Genomic DNA, 24,726 nt, shown 5'->3' with positions numbered 1-24,726 from the left:
TCTATGCTATTTTTGGTATTTGTGTCACCAAAATAAAGTACCTTTATTTTTGTGAGAGTGAGTGTTTTATTTGATGTGTGTAAGTACTAAGGCCCTCATTATGACATTGGCGGTAAGTCCTGGTTACCGCCGTGCCGACTGCCGCCAACATACCGCCGAAACAGCTGTTTACCGCCACCCATATTATGACCCTTACATAGTAATCCGTCACTATACAGCCACACACACAAGTCCGCCAGCCCAAAGGTCGGTGATAAACTGGCAGTAGCAAAACCCACACGGTTACACCACCATAACTACGCCCTCACCATTATGACCCACGAATCACCGCGGCGGACATTCAACCGCAGTAAAACATTGGCGGTACATACCGCCGCCCTCAAAATACACACCCACAAAAAAAAACCACTACATTGGACAATTCAACCTACACACACCTGACACGCATACACACACCACACCCACACACCGACAAAACTATAAAACACATACACTACCCACAACCCTTTACGACTCAAATTGACAACAGACAGAGAGATACCAAGAGTACCCACAGAACCAGAGCCATAGAACACCATCACCCATGCACCATCCACGCACCTTACAGCACACACCCCAACACATCAACCCACACACCCTCACACACACAACACACACTACACCCATGGCACCACAAAGACACCCCAGGTTCTCAGAGGAGGAACTGAAGGTCATGGTGGAGGAAATCATCCGGGTAGAGCCACAGCTATTCGGATCACAGGTGCAGCAGACATCCATTGCTAAGAAGATGGAGCTATGGTGGAGAATCGTGGACAGGGTCAATGCTGTGGGACAGCACCCAAGAAGAAGGAATGACATCAGGAAGAGGTGGAACGACCTACGGGGGAAGGTGCGTTCTGTGGTGGCAAGACACAAGATAGCTGTCCAGAGTACTGGTGGTGGGCCTCCACCTCCTTCCCCATGAACAACAACATGGGAGGACTAAGTCTTGGCAATACTGCATCCTGAGGGCCTGGCAGGAGTAGCAGGAGGACTGGTCTCTGGTAAGTGAAATCTCTATTACTATCACCCCCTACCTGCATGCCATCATATACCCCCACCCCTACACTCACCCCCATCACCCCACCACCTCAAATACACCCCACCATCACAATCCGCCCATCCCAATACCAAGCCCTGCAAGCAACACCAATGCATGGACATCACTCACAGCCCTGCATGGACACCCATCACTAAAGCATGCACATTAGAGAGAATCACCTAACCCACAAAATCACTACTCACACAAGGCAAAGCTGACAGGGCAATCACAACCATATAAGGTAACACACCCGAGCACAAGATGTCAAATGCAGAAACAATAACGCTGCATTTACATCCCCTCAGGTCCCCCACATAAAGACACCGGAGAGGAGGAGCCAGCAACATCCAGTCACCACCACAGAAGAGTCCCACAGTGATGACAGCAGCTCTCGACCTGGATCTGGATGACCAACCTGGCCCATCAGGGCTCTCCGGACAGTCGGTTACCCAGGCACTGTCCATACCACGACAGAGCCTCCACCCTCAGAAAACACCGCCACAGTACCCACCCAACAGGCCCATACCTCTGTCCCCAGAACACGTCAATCAGCAGTGGGTCCACCACTACAGTGACCCCAGGAAAGCCCACATACACAGGACTATCAGGGACCTGGGGTCAGTGGCAGTGGGCATACGGTTCAGGGGACAGAGGCACAGGACAACAGGGAAGATGTGAGGACTGCTGTGCGACAGGGGGAGGACAGGCCCAGGGAACCGACTCTCCAGGAGGCACTCACCAACATCCTGGGAGCATACCACCATTCCCAGGAGACGATGGGCCAGATACTGGACAAGTTGTAGGAGACCCAGCAGCTGCAGGAGGGACAGTACCTGGGAATCAGGGGTGGACCTGAAGGACATCAACACTACCCTGGTCAACATTGCAGGGGTGCTGGCAGACATGACCAACACCATGAGGGAGGCAGTGGCACACCAGCGGGCCCCTGACACTAGCCAAACCGATGAACAGCCCTCCACCTCCGCTGCCGCTAGTGGACAGGAGGCCCCGCCACAGGACCAACAGGCCACCAGTACCCCTCCGCCTGCAAAAGGAGAACCACCCTGCAAATAGTCCCTGTGATCCAATCAGAAGCCAGAGAACATTGCCAAGAACCCCACCAGGACATAAGACTCTCCTGATTGTCACCCTTGTGTCCCACTCTGTCACCCTGTCCACCTTGAAATGCCATTGCTCCACTTCCTATGCCCCCTTGAAAAATGCACCTGTGATGTCAATAGACAGGACACTATCCTGGACTTTCCTCCACCATCAACCCAGCCCATTCCACTACTCCCTCTACTTCTTAGCACTTAAATAAACACCATTTAAAAATACAAGTATGGAGTCTGTCAAATGATTGAACAAAGTATTTGTTTAACAAGCTTTAAACACTGCAATACAACTGTTCAGGAATACATTTATAGGAATGACCTGTGGTAGGCACCAGTCAACACACCAGGTGCCAGATTGGGGCACAGATATCTGAAAATAGAGATGCCAAAGGGTAAAGTAAGTGGCCGTAGAATTGGGAGAATCTGCCGGCCATGTACAATGTCAAATACAAAACTGTTAATGCAAAGGGAAGTTACAGTGACCTACCTGTGTGTCACTAGAAGTACTGTCATATAATAGCTGTTCTGTTATCCTCATCCTCATCCTCTGCCTCCTCATCTTCACTGTCCACAGGGTCCACTACTGCCACACGCCCATCTCCAGCCTCATTCTCCTGCAGAAAAGGCACCTGGCGTCTCAAGGCAAGGTTATGCAACATGCAGCATGCCACGATGATCTGGCACACCTTCTTGTGTGTGTGAGTAGTACAGGGATCCACCTGTTAGATGGAGGCAACGAAACCTAGCCTTCAGGAGGCCGAATGTCCTCTCTATTATTCTTCTTGTTCGCCCATGTGCCTCATTGTAACGTTCCTCTGTCCTTGTCCTGGGATTCCTCACAGGGGTCAGAAGCCATGAGAGGTTGGGGTAATCAGTCACCTGCAAATATCGAGGGATACCTGTTAGCCAAACACTAATCCTTATGGCCAACCCCATCCCATACACCAACATATACTGGGTGGGAACCATGGGCTCACCTTTTAGCCACGCCTGGTGCCTCTGGAGTTGAGACATCACATATGGGATGCTACTATTCCTCAGGATAAAGGCATCATGCACAGACCCAGGATACTTTGCATTGACATGGGAGAGGTACTGGCCCGCCAGGCACACTATCTCCACATTCATAGAGTGAAAGCTCTTTCGATTTCTGAACACCTGTTCATTTAGCCGGGGGGGGGGAACAAATGCAATATGTGTACCATCAATAGCCCCAATAATGTTGGGAATATGTCCCATTGCATAGAAGTCAGATTTCACTGTGGCCAAATCCTCCACCTGGGGGACAACAATGTAGCTGTGCATGTGTTTAATCAGGGCAGAAAACACTCTGGTCAGCACTATTGAGAACATTGGCTGTGACATCCCTGTGACATCCCTGCTGCCAAGCCCACTGTCACTTGGAAGAAGCCACTTGCCAAGAAATGGAGCACTGATAGGACTTGCACCAGAGGGGGGATCCCAGTGGGGTGACGGATTCAAGATATCAGGTCAGGCTCCAATTGGGCACTCAGCTCTATGATTGTGGCCCTGTCCAGTCTATAGATGAGGATAATGTGCCTGTCTCCTCCATTGTTGCCAAGTCCACCAGGGGTCTGTACACGGGGAGATGTCTCCATCGCCTATTCATCCGCAGTGGTTGTGATCTAGGGGGCAAAACGGTGAGCAGCTGGTCAGTATTCCATATTCCCAAACACTACACTGCATTGTATGTTGTGACTGTAACAGTATGTTGTTGTATAGGCCCAACTGGTACCTATGTGTACTGTGACGCAGTTAGGTGCCATGGCCTGCCCCCCCCCCGAAATGGTATCCACCTGTCCTGTGTGGATGGATATGTGGAAATGAGGTAATGCCGCTGACGTTGTGCGCTGTTGCAGGAGGCGGTCGAGTGCCGCCGTGCAACTCCTCATTGGTTGTCTTTGGGCCCTATGGGTTACAGTGGCCAATGGTGATGTACGCCGGCGGTGACGGTACGCACCATCACGGACGTGACTGCCATTTTCTATCTGTTCACTCACTTGCTACCTGACCTTAAACAGGAGAGGACCTACACTACAAGTGCTGCTGTCACCTGTGTCTGGAACCGACCATGGCTCGTATCACTGGGGAAAGGGCCCCGGCCTTCTCCACTGCAGAGTTGGAGAGACTGGTAGGTGGGGTCCTACACCAGTACCGAATGCTGTATGGGCCTCCAGACCAACAGGTGAGTACACTGTGAGCCCGATGCATGGGGCATGAATGCATGGAGTGCTGTGTGTGAGGGCCACATGTAGGGGGGGTTGGTGGAAGGGTTCGGGCAGCGTACTGCATGTATGGTGGGCAATGTCTGTGGGTAAGGCGATGTGAGGGCTATGGTGGGCCATGAGTGTAACAGGCCGGACGGTATGACTGATACCTTTTTCTGTGTTTCTTTTCCTGAAGGTCAGTGTCCATCAGAAAAAGGGTAACTGGCGTGCCATCGCCAAGGACCTGCAGACCCTGGAGGTCTACGGCAGGCACAGCACCCACTGTGGCAAACTGTGGGAGGTCCTGAGATGCTGGGCAAGGAAGACAGCGGAGGCCTAGCTGGGGATGGCCTCCCAATGAGAAAGGGGTGCCTGTTGAACCCTGACCCCACTGATGGCCCGCATACTGGCAGTGGCCTATCCGGGTCTAGATGGGCACTTGAGGGCATCACAGCAGCCACAAGGGGGTGAGCACAGTTTCCCAATATACTACTTGTGTGTGGTGGGGTGGTCACCGGGTGGGGTATGTGGGCCTGTGGGTGCCCCTAGGCCAGGCCGGACATTGCAGGGTAGGTCCCATGTTGGGCAGGGTTCTGATGTAAAATACCTCCAACCAATCTAGTAGGCATCCACTACTGGGCAGGGGTCTGTGGGTCTCAGGTATGCTGCTAATGGTGTTAGGCATTCCTGTCCATGGGCTGGTGACTAGCATTGTGACTATTAGTGCATTGCCTAGTGCATAGGGATGTTCCCTGTGTGTGTGTGTGTGTGTGTGTGTGTGTGTGTCGTGTACGCCAACTGTGGTGTTGTTGCTGCCATTGACCTAGTGTATCCTTTGTCACTTCCCCCCTTTTTTGTTTTGTCATCCTATCCTTATGTGCATTAGCATCATCTGGCGGAGGAGCAAGCAGAAGTACAGGTGATGGAGGGAGCTGCATCCCACAGGGGCCAGGAGGCCGAATCCACCGACGGTGAGGGCACCAGTGGGACGGAGGGTGAGGGGAGCACCACTGCGGAGACAGGTGGGGACAGTTCGGACAGTGATACCTCCTCCGGTGGAAGCTCCCTGGTGGTGGCGGACACCTCTGTGCCCACCCCAACTACAGGTACAGCCGCCACCCCCTGTACTAGCACCGCCCTCCCAGCAGCCCCTCAGTGAGTTTTCCGTGCCCGCTCACCCAGGAGGGTGGGCATCTCCTTCGCCCCAGGCACCTCAGGCCCTGCCCCAGTTAGCCCTGCTGCCCTGAGTGAGAAGGCTATTGACCTCCTGCGAACCATCTCTGTTGGGCAGTCAACCATAGTGAATGCCATCCAGGGGCTGGCAGGCCATTTGCAACAAGGGCATTCACTCTGGTATGGCAGCCCAACAGAGATCAATCCAGGCTCTGGTCTCCTCCCTGATGGCAGCCATTGTCCCTGTCTCTAGCCTCCCCCCTCCAACTTCCTCTACCCAGTCCCATTCCCCTCAACCCCAACCTATCACAAGCACACATTCAGACCAGCATGCACCCAGGGCAACACATAGGAGTGACTCAGGCAAACACAAGCACCACACATCATCCCACAGGCACTCACACAAACACCATCCAGATGCCAACATAACAACATCCACTGCCTCCACTGTGTCCCCCTCCTCCTCGTACTCCACCACCCTCCCAGTAGCGTCTCCACTCATACCTGCATGCATTACATCCTCATCCATAAGCCCCATCACCAGCACACCTATCACTACACACCCCTCACTGGCAGTCACCACCCCCACGTCCATGCACACATCCCCTGTGTCCTCTCCCACTGTGTCTGTGCCCCCTCCCCCCAAAGAACAGAAACGCAAGCACTCAGACACCCAACAGCCATCCATCTCACAGCAGCATCCAGCCCATACATCTGCACCCAAGCACAGCATACAGACAACACCTACAACCACTCCCTCTTCCTCCACTCCCAAACCTTCACCCTCTTCCCGCCCCAGTGTCCGTAGGAAGCTTTTCCTCTCCATTGTTGACCTCTTCCCTACCCTTCCCCCCCTTCCTTCACGTCGGGCCAGGATGGTCAGAACCAAGGGGAGCACCTCAGCCACCCAGTCCACGGCCACAGTAGTGTCGGCAGCTACTGCAGGGGGGGAGTGGCTCCAAGAAACCAGCCATCAGCACTTACAGTGTGCTTGCACCAGCTGCCAAAGAGAAGGACAAGGAGGCACCACCAGCTGCCAAGGGGAAGGGCAAGGAGGCACCACCAGCTGCGAAAGGGAAGGGCAAGGGGCCTGCACCTGCAGGCAGGAAGGACAGGAGGCCTGGTGCTGGGACTGATTCTGAACCCCAGCCACCATACATGGCGGTACAGCCATCCGAGGCTGCAGGGGGAGTGCTGGAGCCTCCTCTCACCACTGGTATCCCCGACACCAGCACCGCCACCAGGACTGCCACCAGCACCGCCACCAGCACCACTGCCAGCAGCAGCAGCCCTATTGGGCAGCCGTCTGAGGCTGCAGGGGAATGGCTGGAGCCTCCCCCCACCACTGGCATCCCCGACACCAGCACCGCCACCAGCACCACTGCCAGCAGCAGCAGTCCCAGTGGGCAGCCGTCTGAGGCTGCAGGGGAAGGGCTGGAGCCTCCCCCCACCAATGGCATCCCCGACACCAGCACCGCCACTGCCACTACTGAACAGCCCTCACCGCCGGTGGGCAGTGTGTAGTCCTTCCTCCATGGGCTGTGGTGCGCCTTGGACCCTACAAATCCTGTAGGTGTGACACCCAGGTGAGAGACTGTGGCCTTGCACTTCCCAAGGGCTGCATCACGGGGTACAAGGCCCCCTCCAGAACCAATGGAAGAAGCCATCCACTCACCCCCTCCTTGCCAGGATGAAGCACACTGGGCACAAGGTCCCCTCCAGAACCAGTGGAAGAAGCCATCCACCCACCCCGTCCTTGCCAGGATAAAGCACACTGGGCACAAGGCCCCCTCCAGAACCAGTGAGAGAAGCCATCCACTCACCCCCTCCTTGCCAGAATGAAGCACACTGGGCACAAGGCCCCCTCCAGAAACCAGTGGGCACACCACCCACTTGAGAGACTGTGGCTTTGCACTCCCCAGGACCAAGCAGTGGGCAAACTACCTTTTTGAGAGACCATGGCCTTGCACTCCCCAGGACATCACACAGGGCATGTAGCCCCCTCTAGGACCAGTGTTGTTGTACCATCTTCCGGCTGAGGTGCCCCCCTGTTCCCCATCCCCCTGAGGTGCCTGTGTATTTTCGACCTGATGCCCCTGCAGTGTTCTCTCCGTGTTGTTGCAGGAGTCACGTGGGGCCTTGGCCTATGTGTAGTGGCCCTGTGGCCCACGGACATTGAGGACTGGGCAGTGTCCGACCATTTGTATATATGTATATACTGTTTTGATTTTGAAGCACAAATTTCTACTATTTTATCTTATTACACTCACTTTAATCTATTCCTTTGTCCCTGCATTATTCCTGAGGGGTTCGGGGTAGATATGTGATGTTATTGCATCTGTTTGTGTGTATGGTGTTGGGGGTAGGTGTGGGGGTGGGGGTGTTGCGTTTTGCCTGTGTGTGTGTCACACTCTTTTTCCTCCCCCCTCCCTTGTGTGGTAGGCGGCAGTACTCACCATGGTCGTCTTCGCCAGCATTGCTGTTCGTAATGCATGAAGAGGTAGACAGTCATGGGGAAGATCTGCAACTCGGGCTCCATGGTGTGGTTGTTCCCTGAGTCTCCAGAGGTGAGTCCTTTGCCTTCTTTGTGCTGCTACCACCGAGCTTTTGATGTCATTGGTACCGCCCCAGAAAAGGTGGCGGATAGGCCTGTTGTAATACTGTGGGCGGTACATTGTCTTCCGCCTGGCTGTTGGCAGTTACCGCCGCAGTGCTTGTTTCTACCGCCATGGCGGTCGGTGTGTTAAAGTGGTTGTCTGTGTGGACGGTTTCTGCTGTGGTCATAATTCCATTTTTTTTCCCACTGGCCTGTTGGCGGTATTACCGCCCCTTTATCACCGACCGCCAGGGTTGTAATGAGGGCCTAAGTGTGACTACAGTGGTATTGCATGAGCTTTGTATGTCTTCTAGATAAGCCTAGGATGCTCATCCACAGCTACCTCTAGAGAGCCTGAGAACCTCTAGACACTGACTACACTACACTAATAAGGGATACCTGGACCTGTAAAGGGTATAAGTACCATAGGTACTAACCACACACCAGGTCAGCCTCCTACATCACTTGCCTACGATTATTCCTCCTATTTCACAGTAAAGTAATGGCCAAACTCATGAAAGTTGTTAATGCTAACCTAATTCAGCTCTCCAAGACCTGATCCCTACAGTCATGATTAAGGTGGTCAACTCTGTTGTTTTTTTGTCTCTTACATAACTGTGGGTTGCTGTAAGGCATAACATTTTACTTTTTGTTTCAAAGAATTGCTGACACAATCATCAATGCTTATCTTCATCTACTAATCTTGAATGATAAATGGCTTATAGAAACATCTCAAATGATCATGGCCTTTATGGTAGCTCCCAACTGCTCCATTATTTGTGATTTGGGACTGAATAAACTGCAACTGCTTATCTGTAAATATCTCACTTAACAATGTTATCCAAAATTTCACTAAACCTAATGTACCCCTTTTAAAAGTTGCACAATCGTATGAATTGGTTTTAATACACACAGATGGGTTTTGCACCAGATTACTGATTTGATTTTAGGGCTCTAGTATGGGTTCTGCACTGACTTACTGCTCTGTTTTAAGGGCACATGGATTGGTGTTGCACCAGTTTGCTAACTAGTTTTTAGGGAAAAAGGGTATGTTATGAATATTGGTATACAAGAGTTTTTAGGGCTCAGTAATTGGGAGAGAATGGGGTAGTAAGGAGTTTTTAGGGCTCTGGGATGGGTAGAGGATAGTGGTAGCAATGAGTTGTTATCACTCAGGGATGAGTGTTCAGGTGTTTGTCTATATATTGCTTTCTATTTCAGTGTTTATTCACCCACAGCCTATGATGTTTCTGGTTTAATATATGTTAGTTGATAATTATATTTTTTTATTTTTTTGATAATGGTTGTATATTTTAACTAAATAATTTTCAATTTCTAATGTTTAAGTAAAATTGTGACCTTTTATGTATAAAGATGTTTCTCATTTTTAATTTTGTTGAATTTGCTATGAATCATTTTTTGTGTATTTAAATATATTATTTATTAAATGCAAATATGATATTTTATAGAATAATTACACTATTCAGTTATTTTAACTTTGTAACAATGTATTTTATAAGTATGTTTGCAAATTATTGAAGCCTAAAACTAACTTTAATTGAGTTCATGAAATATTTTTAAAAAAACATGTTTTAATTTTATATTTATATTTTAGTTTTTGATATTTTGATCATTTTTATATCAATTAAAAAATCTATGGGCCTGATTATGAATGTGGTGGTCCGACTATCGGACAGCCACTGCAAAAGCTGAGATGATTTCCCAGCCGGACCGGACGGCACAGACAGTGCAGTGGCATTGGCTTCTCTTCTCAGGGAGAGACGGGCCAATGCTGCTGTACTGTCTGTACTGTCTGCGCAGCCTGCACAGTCAGAATGCGCACTGCCGCTATTGCACACAGTGAGCATTCTGAGTGTGCTGCCAGGGGGGCCCCAACTCTGCCTTTCTGCCAGCCTTTTGTTGGTGGTGACCCTTCCATGAAAAGGCTGGCAGAAAGGCAAGTTGTGATCAGTCTGGTGGTGCCGCCATGGGCACCACCTTCCTTGACCACGGGTTTCTACACCGCCCCTACCACTGGATCTTTGATCATGGCCGTGTCGGCATCCTAATCTGGCGATCTGACTGTCAAGGATGTGGCAATTGGACAGCCACCAAGAGTACGGCGGACCACAGTACTCGTAATCAGGCCCTATGTTATTTCTACCTATAGTTTGGGTTTTGGTATTTTTAGCTTTAGATATTTTCATGTAACGATATTTTGGATACAATGTTTTTCTTAATGTAATTATAAGTATATGGTTAATGATATCGTGGGTGTCAATATTTTGGTTTCAATATTTCTATATCTCAATATTTCAATATCAATATTGTGATAAAGTGGATTATTAGTCGGGTGGACAGGTGGCTTTTTTTAAGTTTAAGAAAGCTTTATTGAAATGATTTCAGCAGAGGGTACACCTTAATATAACATGTCTAATACTTACATCAAAGGGTCGAAGGATAATGTAAAAATATGCACTACAGTTAAAACATTAACAAACAAGGAAATATTACATTATTAAACGACAGACCTGTTGAATCTGGCCCTTTTTGCAGGGTCATCACAAACTGCTTGCCTCCTTTCTCCTATTTTTTCTGACCAGGTTTTGTTGGCTTTAGGACTCTGGGCACTTTACCACTCATGACCACTGCTAAAGTGCATTTGCTCTCTGTATAAACTGTATTGGTAATTGGCTTTTCCATGGTTAGCATATTAAATCCTCAGTACAGTGCACTAGAGGTTGCCAGGGCCTGTATATCAAATCCTATTAGTGGGCCTGCAGCACTGATTGTGTCACCCACATGAGTAGCCCTGTAACATGTCTCAGACCTGCCACTGCAATGTCTGTTTGTGCAGTCTCGCACTGCCAATTTGACCTGGGCAAGTGTACTCATTTGCCAGGCCCAAACCTTCCCTTTTTATACATGTAAGGCACCCCTAAGGTAGGCCATAGGTAGCCCCATGGGCAGGGTGCAGTGTATGTTAACAGTGTGACATGTGCTGATGTGTTTTACATGTCCTAGAAGTGAAATACTGCCAAATTCGTTTTTCACTGTTGCAAGGCCTATCTCTTTCATAGGTTAACATGGGGCTCCTTTTAAATATCTTTTAAGTGCAGTTTCCCCTTGAGAGCAGATAGAAATATGGAGCTTGCTGTCTCTGAACTCACAATTTAAAAATACATATTTTAGTAAAGTTGTTTTTTAAATTGTCAGTTTGAAAATGCCACTTTTAGAAAAGTGGGCATTTTCTTGCTTAAACCATTCTGTGACTCTGCCTACTTTTGTATTCCCTGTCTGGGTGAGGCTGAAAGTTGGGCTGTTTGTGAATGAATCCCCTCCAGACAGTGGCACAAAGTGAGCTGGGGTGTACCCTGCATATCCTGATGGGTCATCTGACCTAGAGTGGAGAGAGGAGTGGTCACTTACACCTGAATGGGCTGTGCCTGCCCTCACACAATCCATTCTCCAACCCCCTGGTGTGTGTCTGGTGCCAGGCCGGGGCAAGGCAGAATCTTGTGAACAACAGAGGTTTTCCTTTGAAGGTTGCCAACTTCAAAGGCAGAAAGGGGTATTGGTAGTGGACCAACACCCCAGATTTGTGGATTACTTCTAGAATAAATAGGAACCTCTGCCAAGGAGAACAGCTGAAGAGCTGGATGAGGAGTACTGCCCCTTTACCTTTGACTGTGCTTGGCTGGACTTTGTGGTATACTCCTACTGTGAAGAATCTCCAAGGGCTTGGATTGAGCTTGCCTTTTGTTTTGAAGTCTCAGGGCCATCAAAGACTTCCTCTGCCAACACCTGGACTCTCTGCTGAGACTCCTGCCCTGCCGTGTGGTGCTCCATCCAGTCCCTGGGCCCTTGAAAGGTGAAGTTGGTATAACAAGGACAGAAATCCACACACAGAACACCATGCAGGGAAAGTTTTGATGCACCCGCTGCAACACAGCTGAAAAACATGTGCGCCATCTTCGCAGCTAAAATCGATGCTCCACCTTCATTGAGGCTGGGCGATCGATGCATCGCGGCTGGAGAAACAACGCAATACCCGCTTGTGGCTGATGATAACGATGCAAATCCTACGCAGCGCAGTTTTCCAATACCGTGCTGCCGGATTTCTAACGCATCATCACTGGGTGTCAAACATCAAGGCAGGCCTGCTCGAATCTGAGGCACCTGTCTGAAAATCAATGTATCGCTGCTTTGCGGGGTCGAAAAATGGCACATCGCCAACCCGACCGGAGAAGAAATGACACATGACCTAACTTGTGAGTAAGGAATCGACGCATCGCTGACATTTTTGATGCCCGATCGCCCGTGCGGCTTTAATTTTTATGCAAATCAGGAACTTTCTGTAAAATCAACGTTTCCATTGTTTTCTAGTGGAGTAAGACTTGTTCTTTCAAAAATTTGTGTCTTGACTTGTGTATGTTGGATTTTTGTTGTTTTAGTCTTGTTTGATTTAGATAAATAATAGCTATTTTTCTGAACTGGTGTGGTGTCCATTTTGTAGTGTTTTCACTGTATTACTGTGTGTTGGTACAAATACTTTATATATTGCCTTTTAACAAGCCTTTCTGCTTGTGGCAAGCTACCAAGGGGGTGAGCAGGGGTTGTCTTAAGAGTGTAACTCCCTTACCCTGACTAGAGCGAGGGTCCCTTCTTGGACAGAGTACAAACTGACTGCCAACCAGAGACCCCATTTCTAACAAGACCAATAAAGAAAAAGGAAATAAAAAGGTACCTTAATAATACCGCATTTTGTACTTTATGTTTTGTGAGGGGGGAAGAAGAAAAACAGAAAAGGAAAGAGAAAAGAAGATGGAGAAAAGACCATAAAAGAAAAAATAAGGATAGACAACCTTACCAGTGTCTATTATTATTGATTGTCAAAAGCGTAGTGCAGTGGATAATAGTAGAGGGAAATAGCATTTTAATGTTATAAATAATAGTATAGAGACTCTTGGTTGTAGAAAAAACTAATTACTGTCCTGGATCCAAGCACGTTGATTGCATATGTAAGTGGTAAGAGATGACAAAAAATAATCTTTTTGAAGGAGTTGTGTGGAAGTGGCTGATGCTCTGTCAAGTCTATGGTGTCAACAGAGTAAGTTCCACCCTCCATTATAAGTGACTTTGGTAGCATCTTTCCAATTAGATATAATTAAATGCTATAGCAGTAAGCAAGTCCACAAGCCTGCCTAGTTTACGGGCACAAATCCAAATAAATGAAGAACTTCCCCAAAAAATAGATTTGATCTCAAAAGGAAAGTTCGTAAAATTTATTAATGAAATGGTGTTGCACACCTTCTGCTAGGAGACAATATCAGAGTAATGAAAAAATGAGTGCAAATATGTACTTGCTTTATTTGAGAATGACCAACATAGGTTTGGTAAGCTTTGATTGTATTTAGACAGGGAAGTAGAAGTTAAAAACAACCTTTGGTAAAAGCAGTATAGAGTTTGTGTAGTGCTAACAATACAGGTGGTACGGTGTTACATTTTTGCACGAAACAGAATGCTGTAATTCAGATAGAAGTTCTAATTTGGATTTGACACAATTAGGAAGTAAATAGTGTAGGAGGCTAGCCTGGTGTGTGGTGGGTACCTATGGTACTTACACCTTATACCAGATCCAGGTATCCCTTAGCGTAGGCAGTATCTAGAAGTCAGGATCTCTAGTGGTAGCTGTGGATGAGCAGCCAAGGCTTATCTAGGAGACATGCAAAACTCATACAATACCCCTGCAGTCACACTTAATACTCACACACATGAAAGAAAACACTCAGTGTTACAAAAATAAAGGTACTTTATTTTGGTGAGACAAATACAAAAAATACTGTAGACTACACTCCCTTAGGAGGTAAGTAATACATAAATTATATACACTAATATGCAGAAATGTGCATAAAAACTGTTAGAAAACAGTGCAATTAGTGAAAATCACAATAGTTAGTAATGGGCCTAGGGGAAGCACAAACCATATACTAAGAAAGTGGAATGCGAAAGTCGGTCCCACACCTAGGCAAGTGTAGTTTGTAGAGGGGAGCTAGGTGCATTAGAAAAGTCCAAAGGTAAGTACCACAACCCACCCCAGTGACCAGGAAAACAGGAGTAAATCACAATAAGTTTCCCAGATCACAGAAAGAAAAGAGAAGAAGTATTATGCAAAACCCAGAAGAGACTGCAAGGACCAACAGTGGAATCCTGGACAAGAAAACCTAGGTGAAGAAGGGGACCAAGTCCAAGAAGCACAGAAGAGTCCAGGAAAAACAGGAGCCCATGCTAACCCAGATGAAGGTGCAGAAGGTGAACCACCAGTGAAGAAGAAAAGTCAGCATTGCACCCAAGAAGACAAAGTCATGTTCCTGGACAGTGCAAATGATGTCCCACTCTAGATGGAGGATTGCAGTCAGGTTTGTGTCATCGGAGTCCTCCAACAAGCCTTGGCATGTGCAAAGATTGTGGTTAGCAGAAAATGGCGCTGCCTGGGACCAGGAAGGACCAGGTGGACTCTACCCAAGAGGGGGCCCTCAGTAACTCAGAGAGCCTACAGGAGACCAGGCAGCGCACACAGGAGTCCCACAGCACAGGGACAAGAAAGTTGCAGAAGAAGCTAATGCAGCACTACAACAAAGGCTCCCATGCAGCTGGAGAACCACTTGGGAAGCCGTGCATCGCAGGATAGAGTGCTGAGGGCCGGAGCTACAAGATGCATGAAGGACTTGGAGGAAGGAAGCAAACACGCCTTGGCAACTGCAAAAGACATGGTGCATGGCGGTACTGTCTTACGTGGGGAGGCAAGGTCTTACCTCCACCAAAGTGAGAAAGTTGAAAGAGAGGACCGTCGGGACCACTTCAGAACACCACCTGTGATGCAGGATCCACGCAGCTCAGCAGGAGAGGGGATCCATGCATCCGACTGTCATCACAGTTGGTGCCTGCAGAAGAAGGGGAATGGCTCATTCTCCCCAAGGGAGATTCCTTCTTCCTTCTGATGCAGGCTGAAGACGGGCTGTCCTTAGAGGATGCATGACCTGGAAACTGTTGCAGTTGCTGGCAAGAGCCGGAGATACAATGTTGTAGGAGTAGTCTTGCTTCTTTGTTGCAGCTTGTAGGTTCATGGAGGGTTCAGATGCAGTTTTTTCAGTGAGAAGTTGAAGTGTAGGATACAGAGGATTCCTGCTGGAGTCTAGCAATCTGAATTTGAGGAACCAACCAAAGAAGACACCCTAAATAGCCCTGAAAGGGGGATTGGTCACTTAACCAGGAAAGCACCTATCAGGGGAGGGCTCTGACGTCACCTGCTGGCACTGGCCACTCAGAAGCTCCCAGAGTTCCCTGCCAACCTTGAATCCAAGATGACAAAACCCAGGGACCCTCTGGAGGAGCTCTGAGCACCACTCCTGGGGTGGTGATAGACAGGGGAGTGGTCACTCCCCTTTCCTTTGTCCAGTTTCACACCAGAGCAGAGATTGGCGGTCCCTGAACTAGTGTAGATTAGTTTATGCAAGGAGGGCACCAAATGTGCCCTTCAAAGCATTTCCGGTGGCTTGGGGAGTTGGCCCCTCCCAGGCCTTTAACACCTATTTCCAAAAGGAGAGGGTGTATCACCCCTCTCCCAAAGGAAATCCCTTGTTCTGCTTTCCTGGGATTGAGCTTCTCAAGCAACAGGAGGGCTGAAACCTGTCTTTGAGGTGGCAGCAGCTGGGCTGCCTGGAAAACCTAAGAAGGATGATATGGCAATACTGGGGTTCCTCTAAGGAGACCCCAGAGTGCATGGATCATACATCCGATGCTTGCAAAAGCCTTGAGGTATGAGTCTAACATGTTTGATACCAAACATGCCTATGTTCGGACTTACCATTATGTAGCTGGACATAGGTAGTGACCTATGTCCAGTACACGTGTAAAATGGCACCCTCGCACTAAAGAAGCCAGGGAAAATGGACATGGAGTTCGTCCGGGCACCTCTGCTACTGCAAGAGTGCCCTCGCACACAGGTTCTTTTCACCCTGCCCTCTGGGCTGGAAGGCCTGCCCTAGGGGTGACTTATAAATGACCTGTTGTAGTGAAAATGGCAGTGAAAGGGTGCTTGCACCTTTTCATGCAGGCTGCAATGGCAGTCCTGCAGAAGCCTTTGCCTGGGCTCCCTGTGGGTGGCAAAATATATGCTGCAGCCCATAGGGGTTTCCTGGAACCCCCATGCACTGGGTACCTAGGTACCAAATACTAGGGACTTATAAGGGGACACCAGTATGCCAATTGAGGGTGAAATACTGAGTTTTGGGAGAGATAGCATAATCACTGAGGTCCTGGTTAGCAGGATCCCAGTCAATACAGTGTAGCACACTGACGTCTGGCAGAAAACGGGGTAACCATGCCAAGAAAGAGGATACTTTCCTACAAATAGTGGAGGTGTTCATGTATGTAAGAGGCCTTAGTGGATGAGGAGAGGGTTAATTGCATCAGGAGTTAGGCAGGAGTGGTGGAAAGGAGTCTGTGAAAGAAAGGATGTATTTTGTGTGATGGAAATTCTTCAAGATTCATTATTTAAGAATGAAAGTAGCAGCAAAACCAAATTTAGACTGGACTTCAGATGAAGAGAGGAAGTGCGTGTCCAGAAGTAGTTGTTTAACCTGAATGATTCCATTAGCAACCCAATCTTTCCAGAAGATAGTGCAGTTTGATAGTTTAATAGATTTATTGTGCCATATGGAAGTGTCTTGGAAGGCATGCAATGATAAAAGGGATCTGATAAGGACCGGGAAAATAATAGATAAGGACTGTATAATGGTAAGGAATACAAAAGACCATGGAGGATGTGGGAAATGGGCAAGAGGCTGAAAAGAGAAAGGAAAAATCAAAGAGTCTTAAAGTTTGCCCCAGATCGGGAAGGGTGTATAAGTGGTTAGGTGTATGTGAAATAAAACTTGTTTTTAATTAAAATGAGGAATGATACTGTCTAAAATTAGGAAAGTTAACTCCACCTATAGCTTTAGGTTTGCATAAACAGTATAAAGAAATGCCTGTTCCATAGTAATTTACCCAAGGTATTATTGAGTGATTTAAAGAACTTCAAAGGGATTTTCACTGGCAGCATGGCTTGATAAAATTAAGAATGTGGAGCATCATAATTTTGATCGATTCCAACCTGCCCCACCAGGATAAATACAGAGGTGACCACTTCTCTGACATGTGAAGGATTTTTTGAAGCATGTCATCCAAACTGATCTAGAAAGTTTTGGTGGTTGAAGAGGCGTATTTGATCCATAGACATTTTAAATAATTGGAATTCCATTTAAAGCCAGTATCCACGAACATTTCCTTTAAACAAAATTTGTTTAAAAGAAGGAGTTCAGATTTACTAAAGTTTAGTTTGTAAGCAGATAGATTGGAATAGATAGTTCAAAGATTTGTAAAAGCAGATATGGACATCTGTTGATCTGAAACACATAAAATTATGTCATCTGATTAAGCCGTGAGTTTAATTTCAGTGATTTTCTAAGTAAAACCATGAAAAGAAGGTGAATGACACAGAGTGTGTAAAAAAAGGTTCCAAAGATAGTATGCAAAGTGATGGTGATAATGGGCATACCTGCCAAGCACCCCGTTGGAGGGAAAAATAGAAAGATTGGGTGGCATAAGCAAAAATAGAGGTGGTTGAGGAAGGAGAAAGTATGCTAATGTATTTAGAAATTCCAGGTTCAAAACCATGCTATTTAAGTGCGCGTATCATAAAGTGCCACTGAACACTGTCAAAAACTTTTTCTTCATCTATTGTGATGGTGGCTATAGGGGTAGAACTTTTAGAGGCAAGATGCAAAACCTTCAATAAGGCTCTAGAGTTCTCAGACATATATCTACCTTTACCAAGTCCGCTTTGCTCTATCGCGATCAAATCTGGAATTACAAGATTAAGCCGAAGGGCTAATATTTTCGCAAATATCTGGTAAACCAGATTAATAAGAGAAATATGTCAGTAGTTAGCGCATGAAGAAAGGCCTTTGTCTTTTTTCAGAATCAGACAGAGCATTGCTTCCAAAAAAGTACCTCGAGCTTCATTATAATGAAAAAAGAGTTGATATAAGGAGAGGAGATGGGGAAGTAGAATATGTGAAAAACATAGGTAAAATTTAACTGTAAAATTGCTTGGTCATGGGGCTTTATCTTTGGGTAATTTGGCTAGTGCAGTGTTAATGTCCACTATGGATATGTCCTTGTCAAGTAGAGAAAAATCCGGAGGCTGATGTGGGCGAGGTAGAAGAGAATCAAAAAAAAGAGTCAAGGGATGCTTCTGATGAAGAAAGTTCTGGTGTGTTTAATTTTTGATAAAAATCTGGAAAGCCTTGTAAAATGTCCTTGTACCTAAAATGATAAATACCTTTGTCTTCTATAATATTTGCTATTTTAAATTTTTGGGATTTGACTTTGAGATAGTTTGCAAACAGCTTTCCTGCTCTGTTGCGCCCACCATATAACTTAGAGTTAATCTTCAAAAGCACACTAGAAGCCTCTTCCATCAATTTTTTGTTGAAAGCCAATTTAGCTTGAATAAGATGTTTAAGAGTGGCTCCATTATTAGAGGTATCATGCTCATGTTCCAGTTGTTTAATGGATGAGATTATGAGTGTTGATTCCTTAAGAGATATTTTCTTTTTAGTAGCAATGTAATTGTTAATATGACCTCTAGCTGTTGCTTTAAATACGTCCCAAATAACATAAAAATATAGGTTTGAGAAAAAGTTAGAATCAAAATATTCCTTCAAAAATATTTCACATTTTTCCAGAAAAGTTTGATCTTTCAATAAGTGAATATTAAAGCACCATCTATTTGGTCTAGAAGTTTCTGGTATTATTTCTATATTGATAAATACGGGTGCATGATTGGATCTTAGTATAGATCCAAACTTAGCGTGAACTAAGGTTAAGACTAATTGAGGTGACAAAAAACTGTAATCAATTCTAGATTTGGATTTATGTGTAGGGGAACAGAAAGTAAATTCCATATTCTCTGGACTGTAAATTCTCCAAGCGTCTATCAGTCCCCTAGATTGGGTAGCATTTTTTTATGTTTTTTTGTATTTTATTAGGGAAGTACCGAGAGACTTCCTGTTGGTAAAAGGATTCATATCTTGGTTGCAATCTCCTCCCACAAGGTTTGTAGTTGGACAGGAACAGAGAATGAGGGAAATGTGTTCCCAAAATTGTTCAACTATGCCAATAGGGCCGTAAAGGTTAAGGAGGGAAATTGGGGTATTATTGATGGTAAAATGAAGGAGAAGCCATCTTCTACCTTCATCTTTCTCCTCCTTCTCAGTTGTCTTGGAAAGTGGCTTATTCTGTTTTGCGGTATAACATGATATGTGGCCTACTCAGTGCCTCTTTAAAGAATTAGGCCCTCATTATGACATTGTCGCTAAGTACTGCTTATCGCCATGCTGACTGCCGCCAACATACCGCCGCCACAGCGGATTACCGCTGCCCATATTATGACACACACATAGCAATCTGTCACTATACAACCACACACACAAGTCCGCCAGCCCAAAGGTTAGTGATAAACTGGTGGTGTTAAAACCCACACCGTTCCTCCAACAGAACTACGCCCACAGCATTATGACCCACTAATCGCGGCGGACATTCAATGGCGCTAAACCATTGGTGCTACATACCGCCGTGCTCAAAATACAAACACACTATACCAAAACAACACTACATTTGACAATTTGAATAACACACCTGACACCCATACACACACCACACCTACACACCCACACCACAATACAAAACACACACCCACATTACCCACAACCCTTTACCAATACAAACAATTCCACAGGAGAGATAGCAAGACCATGGACAAGACCACAGCCACGCACCTCTATCACCTATACACCATCCACGTACCTTAAATCACACACCCCAACATATCATCCCACACACCCACACCACTCACACTACACCCATGGCACCACAACGACACCCCAGGTTCTCAGAGGAGGAGCTAAGGGTCATGGTGGAGGAAATCACCTGGGTAGAGCCACAGCTATTCGGTTCACAGGTGCAGCAGACATCCATTGCAAGGAAGATGGAGCTATGGCAGAGACTCGTGGACAGGGTCAACGCCGTGGGACAGCACCCCAGAACAAGGGATGACATCAGGAAGAGGTGGAACGACCTACAGGGGAAGGTGAATTCTGTCGCAGCATGACACCGAATAGCTGTACAGAGGACTGGCGGTGGACCCCCAACTCCTCCCCCTCAAATAACAACATGGGAGGCGCAAGTCTTGGCAATTATGCATCCTGAGTGCCTGGCAGGAGTAGGAGGAGGACTGGAGTCTGGTAATTCAAATCTATATTACTATCACCCACCCTACATGCATGCCATCACAAACCCCTACATTTACCCTCACTCCCATCACTCCGCCACCTCACACACACCCCACCATCACAACCCACCCCTCGAAAATACCAAGCCATGCATGTAACACCAATGCACGGCCCCCCCATCAAAGACCTGCATGGACACCCATCACTAAAGCATGCGCACTAGAGAGAATCACCTAGCCCACCAAATACCTACTCACACAAGGCAACAGCAATGCATGGACACCCCTCACAGACCTGCTTGGACACCTATCACCACAACATGCACACTAGAGAGAATCACCTAGCCTACCAAGTAACAACTCACACGAGGAAAAGATGCCAGGGCAAATCCAACCAAAGGGGGCAACACACCCATGTACAATATGTCACACACAGAAACAATAACACTGCATTTACATCCCCACAGGTCCCCCACCCAACGTCAACGGAGAGGAGGTGCCAGCAACATCCAGCCCCCCTCCAGAAGAGGCCCACAGTGATGACAACAGCTCTGGATGCCTGGATCTGGATGACCAACCTGGCCCATCAGGGACCTCCGGACAGTCGGTTACCCAGGCACAGTCCCATACCATCACAGAGCCTCCCCCATCAGGAAACACCAGCACAGCACCCACCCAGTGGGCCCATACCTCTGACTCCAGGACACGTCAACCAGCAGTGTGTCCACAACTACAGGGACCCCAGTCCACCCCACAAACACAGGATGATCAGGGACCTGGAGTCAGTGGCAGTGGGCACATGGTTCAGTGGACAGAGGCACAGGACAACAGGTAAGCTGGAAGGACTGCTGTGTGACAGTGAGAGGTCAGGCCCAGGGAACCGACTCTCCAGGAGGCACTCACCAAGATCCTGGGAGCATACCACCATTCCCAGGAGACGATAGGCCAGATAGTGGACAAGTTTCAGGAGACTCAGTGGCTGCAGGAGGGACAGTTCCTGGGGATCAGGGAGGACTTGAAGGACATCAATACCCCCTGGTCACCATTGCAGAGGTCCTGGCAGACATGGCCAAAATCACGAGGGATGCAGTGGCACACCACCGGGCCCCTGACACTAGCCAAACCAATGAACTGCCTTCTACCTCCGCTGCCGCTAGTGGACAGGAGGTCCCCCCACAGGACCAACAGGCCACCAGCACCCCTCCCCCTGCAGAAGGAGAACCACCCTGCAAACGGTCCCTGTGATCCAGGCAGAAGCCAGAGACTATTGCTAAGACCCCCACCAGGAAATAAGACTCTCCTGTCACCCTTGTGTCCTACCCTGTCACCCTGTCCACCTTGAACTGCCATTGCTCCAATTCCTATGCCCCCTTAGACAATGCACCTGTGCTCCACATAGACTGGACTCTATCCTGGACATTCCTCCACCATCACCCCAGCCCATTGCACATACCCCTCTGCTTATTGGCACTTAAATAAACACCATTTGAAAAACGACAACTATTGGTGTGTTGCAGCCATTGTCCAAGTTTATCCTTTGTCTCCCCCCCTTTTTGTTTTGTAACCCTGTCCTTAAGTGCATTAGCATCATCTGGTGGAGGAGCAGAGGCACCGGTGACGGGGAGAGCTGCATCCCACAGGGCCCAGGGGCCAAAATCCACCGATGATGAAGGCACCAGTGTGACGGAGGGTGAGGGGAGCACCACGACGGAGACTGGAAGGGACAGTTCGGACAGTGATACCTCCTCTGATGGAAGCTCCCTGGTGGTGGCAGACACCTCTGTGCCCACCCCAACTACAGGTACAGCCGCCACCCCCGTACCAGCACCGCCCTCCCAGCAGCCCCTCAGTGTGTCTCCTGTGCCCGCTCACCCAGGAGGGTGGGCATCTCCTTTGGCCCAAGCACGTCAGGCCCTGCCCCAGTTAGCCCTGCTGACCTGAGTGAGGAGGCTATTGACCTCCTGCGATCCACCTCTGTTGGGCAGTCAACCATTGTGAATGCCATCCAGGGGCTGGCAGCTCATTTGCAACAAACATATGCATTCCTGGAGGGCATTCACTCTGGCATGGCGACCCAACAGAGACCAATCCAGGCTCTGGCCTCCTCCCTGATGGCAGCCATTGTCCCTGTTTCTAGCCTACCCCCTCCAACTTCCTCTACCCAATCCCATTCCCCTCTACCCCAAACTATCCCAAGCACACAGACAGACCAGCATGCACCCAGGACAACACACAGGAGTGGTTCAGGCAAACACAAGCACCACACATCATCCCACAGGCACTCACACAAACACCATCCAGATGCAGACATACCAACACCCACTGCCTCCACTGTGTCCCCTCCTCCTCGTCATCTACCTCTCTCTCACTAGCGTCTACACTCACACCTGCATACACTATATCCTCATCCACTATCTCCCTCACCAGCATACCTATCAGTACAACCTTCACTGGCAGTCACCACCCCCACATCCATGCACTCGTCCCCTGTGTCTCCTCCCACTGTGTCTGTGCCCCCTCCTCCCAAAGTACACAAACACAAGTACTCAGACACTCAACAGCCATCCACCACACAACTGCATCCAGCCCATGCACTTGCACCCAAACCATGCAGACAGACACCTCCTACAACCACTTCCTCTTCCTCCACTCCCAAATCTTCACCCTCTTCCCGCCCGAATGTCCCTAAAAAGCTTTTCCTCTCCACCGTTGTCCTCTTCACTACCACCCCCCCCTCTGTCCTTCACATCAGGCCAGGGTAGCCGCAGCCACCCAGTCCACAGCCACAGTGGTGTCAACAGGCACTGCAGGTGGGAGAGGATCCGGGGCACCTTGCAGCCACACTAAAAGGGTACCTACACCAGGTGCTTTGAGGAAGGTCAAAAGGGCACCACCAGCTGCGACAGGGAAGGGCAAGGAGGCACCACCAGCAGCGTCTAGGAAGGGCAAGGAGGCACCACCAGCTGCGACAGAGAAGAGCAAGGAGGCACCACCAGCTGTGACAGGGAAGGGCAAGGAGGCACCACCAGCTGTGTCAGGGAAGGGCAAGGGACAATCCCAGGCTGCTGGCAGGAAGGGCAAGGGGCCTGCACCAGCAGGCAGGAAGGACAGGAGGCCTGGTGCTGGGACTCATTCGGAGCCCCTACCACCAACCATGGTGGTTCAGCCATCCGAGGCTGCAAGGGAAGGGCTGGAGACTCCCCCCACCACTGCCAGCACTGCCACCAGTACCACTGCCAGCAGCAGCAGCCCCAGTGGGCAGCCGTCTGAGGCTGCAGGGGATGAGCGGGAGCCTCCTCCGACCACTGCCAGCACCTTCACCAGCCCCGCCACTGCCACCACTGAGCAGCCGTCACAACCGGCGGACAGTGTGTAGTCCTGCCTCCATGGGCTGTTGTGCGTCCTAGCCCCTGCAAATGCTGTGGGTCTGACACCCAGGTGAGAGACTGTGACCTGGCACTCCCCAAGATCTGCACCACAGGGCATAATGTCCCCTTCAGAACTAGTGGAGAAGCCATCCACTCACCGCATCCTTCCCAGGATGAAGCACACTGGGCACTATGCCCCCTCCAGAACCAGTGGAGAAGCAATCCACTCACCCCATCCTTCCCAGGATGAAGCACACTGGGCAATATGCCCCCTCCAGAAATAGTGGAAGTAACCACCCACTAGAGAGACTGTGGCTTTGCATGCCCCAGGACCAAGCAGTGGGCAACCCACCCACTTGAGAGACTGTGGCCTTGCACTCCCCAGGACCAAGCAGTGAGCAAACCACCCACTTGAGAGACTGTGGCCTTGCACTCCCCAGGACATCGCACAGGGCATGTAGCCCCCTCCAGGACCAGTGGTGTTGTACCATCTTCCGGCTGAGGTGCCCCCCATTCCTCGTCCCCTGAGGTGCCTGTGTATTTTCAACCTGATGCCCCTGCAATGTTCTCTCCGTGTTGTTGCAGGAATGAGGTGGGGCCTTGGTCTATGTGTTGTGGCCCTGTTGCCCACAGACATTGAGGACTGGGCAGTGTCCCAACATTTGTAAATATGTATATACGTTTGGATTTTGATGCACTAATTCACGTTATTTTATCATATTACACTCAATTTCTTTGAATAATTTTGTCCTTGCATTATTCCTGAGGGGTACGGGGTGAATATGTAATGTTTGTGCATCTGGTTGTGTATATGGTGTTGGGGGTGGG

Source organism: Pleurodeles waltl, chromosome 7 (assembly GCF_031143425.1).
Source record: "Pleurodeles waltl isolate 20211129_DDA chromosome 7, aPleWal1.hap1.20221129, whole genome shotgun sequence".
NCBI classification, from domain to species: Eukaryota; Metazoa; Chordata; class Amphibia; order Caudata; family Salamandridae; genus Pleurodeles; species Pleurodeles waltl.
This window is presented reverse-complemented; position numbering follows the sequence as displayed.